Below are 4,403 nucleotides of genomic sequence, written 5' to 3'. Positions count from 1 at the left end.
ACACTTATGTTCTCAACACCACCTTCATAAACTGTACTGGCAGTCATGAACACCATGTAAGCATCACAACCTTGTCGAGTCAACTTCTCTACACTAACCACCGACAATAACTTGAACTTTTCTAAAGAATCCACTATTATAGATAACACTGGCAGTGAAATCATCTTTTTGGCACAATCAAGCATAGTATTATTTGCTATTAGCTAGTCTTTGCCAATAATTACATCTATTCCTTTCATAAGAATACAGATCAAATCAATCTTAAAAATTCAGCCCTCAAACTGAATCTCAACACCTTTACAAGCTTTACTAGTAATACTAGATGATCCAAAAGGCTTAGTCACTCTAATGAGCATGAGTAACTCTTGCATAGACTATATCAATCGATCCACACACTCCTTACATACAAAGCAAATTTGTGGCACCAGAATCAAATAATGTCTCAATTTGAAAACCATATACATAAATCATACCTCGAACCAAGTTCGGAGATGTTCTGGCCTCTTCATGGGTAATTGCAAATACTTGGCCAAGAATAGTAGATCATCGCTCAGTCCCCTCAACTTTACCTTCTAGGTACTACCTTGCCAAGTGTCTTGACTTGCCGCATTTGAAGCAAGCTCAACATCTTCCCTTATGAGATCGACCATAAATGTTGCATTAAGGCATTGTTCCTATACTCTGTGTCAATGCTGGAACACTGTACGCTTGCCTTGAGGATTGTGAAGGCTCAATTTTCACACCTCCACTTCTCTGCACCAATCCCTTTTATACTAAGTGAGACTGAGATCCTTTGGCAATACCTTTCTTTCCAGAGGAACTAGAACTTCCCAAACTATAAACCAAGCTTCTTCAAAATTCCACCTATTGGACTCATTGGGGATGAGAATCTCCCCAAACTATCTTGTCTTCTCCTAGCTTCAGCCTCTCTATCCCTTTTGGCAACTACTCTCAACTTATGACATATGTCTTCATATGTCGTTACATTAAACAAGGCAATCTGTTACTGATACTCAGGCTTTATCTTCTCTAACAACCTCTCTACTTTCCACTTAATGTCATTAGTGTGCTCGAGATAGGTGGAGTAAACCAACAAATCATTAAATCTCTTAATGAATTCTTCCTCATCCAAGTCTCCCTGCTTGAGCGCATGAAATTCCTTCTCTTTCTCTGTTTTGAAAGAAATTAGGAAGTATTGATCGAAGAATATCTTTTTAAACTCATCCCAACTCAAACAGATACGACTAGCAAGTTTTACTGACTCTTACCATCTCTTTATAGCCCCAACTAGCTACATTGAAGCCAGGATAACTTTCTACTTAGAAGTGCAAACTACCACTTTAAAGATAGTCTCTAGGAGCTTAATCTATAACTCTGCTTCCCCTCCTTTCATATTTCCATCAAATATTAGTAGATTGAACTGAATAAAAGTCTTCCAAGCACGATTTATAGATGGATTATTGTTGGAATCCTCTTGTTTATTACTCAAACCCTGAGATGGTCCAGGCTTACTCTGCACTTCCTCTTGCACTAGAGTACCTTAAGACTCAACTCTCTCTTCTTGTTCTCTACCTCTCAAAATAGTATCATGCTCTCAGACCGTCTACCTTATATCTAGCATCATATCTCTGAGCTCTTCTAATAACCCATCCTTTCTAACTCTTAGTTGTGGTTGAACCAGTTGAACTTTTGATTCTTACTCCTCATTAATAGCTCGTCTAGATATAACACTTTTAGCATGAGTACCCCTTCTCATTGTATAATACTTTTCTCCCTTCCTAAGGACAAACGTAATAAGAAAAGTGAGCAGCAGGGAAAGAGTTATGTAATGAATAGTGAGAAGTTGCCATATCTAAGATGAATGCAACAAGCAGTCATAATAATGAGGGATTGGAATGAAAGAATCCGATACCACAATGTAACCTCTCCCAATTTCTATTACAAAATCAGAGGAAATTTGTAACACCCTCAAATTTACAGACCGATTTTTTGCAAATTATTAATTCAAGAAATCATTTTTTTTCTTTATTTTTTTTTTCATTGAACCCTTATCATGGTAGAAAAATTTCTACCACGATACATCCAAGACAATATACCACAGGTCTTAAAATATCTAAAAAAAACAATTAGAACCATGAGGGACAGACATGATCCTCATAGCATGTTATTCAAATCAGATCATAAATCAAGAGGGACAGACATAATCTTCTTGGTCATATAAATACTTTTAATAAAAAGGATTAGAGTTTACATGCTTCACAAAGAAGATATGTCCTAAGTTGGCACAAGATACATTGTATAATCTAAAATAAGAGGCAACGTAAAAGATGGTGTCTCATACACCACAGTTACACCTCTGGTGCTTTCTCGGCCGGACTCGCTCCTGTAAAAATATTAACCACGGAGAATGAGACTTAAAAGTCCCAGTAACTAAAAATTAATATGTAATGATGCATGCGGATGTAACTAATCATGCGATTGCTAAGTGGGCACACAAAACATTTAACCGAACAATACTTTCAAACAAACCGAACAAGTATTTAATTTGCATGACTGCACCTTATATCCTCCTTTCGCCATGCTCGGACGCCAAATCACCCGGCCAAAGGTGAGTTGGACCAAGCGACACGCCACTCATTGGGTCCAATGAGGGCTTACCACGTGGTAATAATTAACCGAACAGAAATTCCCATTAACACCATACATTAAAATCTCCTGACAAGTCATGCATCATTCAAATATCCAAACAGGAATATATCCGAACAATAATATCTCATCATGATAAACAAAAATAAATTTTTAACCCACTTGGCAATAATTTCAAACAGGTATATACAGTATTTATTTTCAATAATTCATAATTTTTCCAAACAACAAAACAACACATAACCATTCACAAACACACTCATCACAACACATTAATAATGGTTACCTTGTGTCTTGAATAACAAGTTCCCCTTCACAACTCCTTTTTCACCACTATCTTTGTCAATATAATCTACATAATTATTTCACAATACTATATATTAATTTTACATTAAAATAAATAACTCTAATTTAAAGAGTTAGAAAGTCTTAAATCTATAGTCCATATTAACACTAATTTAAGATTTATGCCTCATTTAACTTCCCAAATTCTTTTCTAAAATTCTCGTACCCTAATGAACTATTTTTTTTTATCCTCAATTCACTTCTAGTATCACAATTTCATCCTTCTACATTCTAAAAATTCATCCAAAAATAAATTAAAAATTTTAGAATTATCCTGAAGCCTCAAATCACCTTTCTATAACCTCAAAAATACCTATTCATACTTAAATAAATATTTAATAATCATAGGTTTATCCCTACGTCTCAGATTCCACATAAATTCAACCATATAGATCTAGATTTTAACTCAAAAATTCTTAAACATGAGTTTCAACCTCAAGAAAATATTCTATAATATTTATTATATCCCTAAGAATTTTAACCTATATTTTTAATCCATCATATCATCAGATTAACTATCCTATAGAAAAATCCTAATCAAAATATTTACTCTATCCTACAAAATAATTATATCACTAGAAAGCTAATATTATTTAGAAAATAACTATAAAATTAATTTTGTAATTAAATAAATTTTTAAATGCTAATCTAAACAGGAAAGTTAGAACATACCTGAAGAAAAAGAAAATAATCCCCCCTTGTGAGAAAACGCCGAGCAACGTGAGAGGAAGAGAGAAAAATAATATAAAAATAAGATTGTGAGTCCCAAAATTATATTAAAAAAAAACTATAGGTTTGAATTTAATTATTCAAACCTTTGGGCCAAAAGTTGCAATTTTCTCTAAATTGCATCTTAGCCTCTCATGCTTCCTAATGCACACACCCCCTCCTTTTTATACATGAAGGCACCTCTTCTCTTCCCTCATCTAACCAATGTGGGACTTAGAAACAACAACCTTCCACCCCCTTTTTTTTGTTCCTTCTACCTTCTCTCTGTTTTTTTTTCAACACATACATAAAAAAAATTATTTATGTATTATATCTTAACTAAATATTGCTTATGTGGTTTTAAATTTAAATTTTTAAATTCATAATTAAATACCTAACCATAATATTATTTCTAAATAACCTCAAATAATATAAATTCCTATTATTATCATTTTTTTTCTCAAAACCTAAATTCCACAATTTCTTTATTATATAAAAAATCAGGATGTTACAAAATTAGCTCAATTACCATATACTATTAAAACCATATTGTAATAAAATACTTGTTTGAAGAGCTTGGGATCCTAAGACTTGATAATTTCAAAACATCAAAAATTAAAACCACATTGTAATAAAATACTTGTTTGAAGAGCTTGGGATCCCAAGACTTGATAATTTTCAAAACATCAAAATCATTTGAAATC

At 33.1% G+C, this 4,403-nt stretch overlaps 1 long non-coding RNA gene across 1 annotated transcript; it reads right to left on the bottom strand.

Annotated features, from left to right (window-relative positions):
- Positions 1–2,212: 2,212 nt before the first annotated feature.
- Positions 2,213–4,071, bottom strand: LOC129292523 (uncharacterized). The gene is made up of 3 exons (XR_008588897.1): positions 3,664–4,071; positions 2,933–2,998; positions 2,213–2,383 (listed from the first exon to the last, which is right to left on the bottom strand). It is a non-coding gene; the product is annotated as an uncharacterized LOC129292523 (long non-coding RNA).
- Positions 4,072–4,403: the final 332 nt, after the last annotated feature.

This window comes from Prosopis cineraria, unplaced genomic scaffold (assembly GCF_029017545.1).
Source record: "Prosopis cineraria cultivar Desert tree isolate PC_DT_omini unplaced genomic scaffold, ASM2901754v1 PC14, whole genome shotgun sequence".
NCBI lineage: Eukaryota > Viridiplantae > Streptophyta > Magnoliopsida > Fabales > Fabaceae > Prosopis > Prosopis cineraria.
This window is presented reverse-complemented; position numbering and strand designations above follow the sequence as displayed.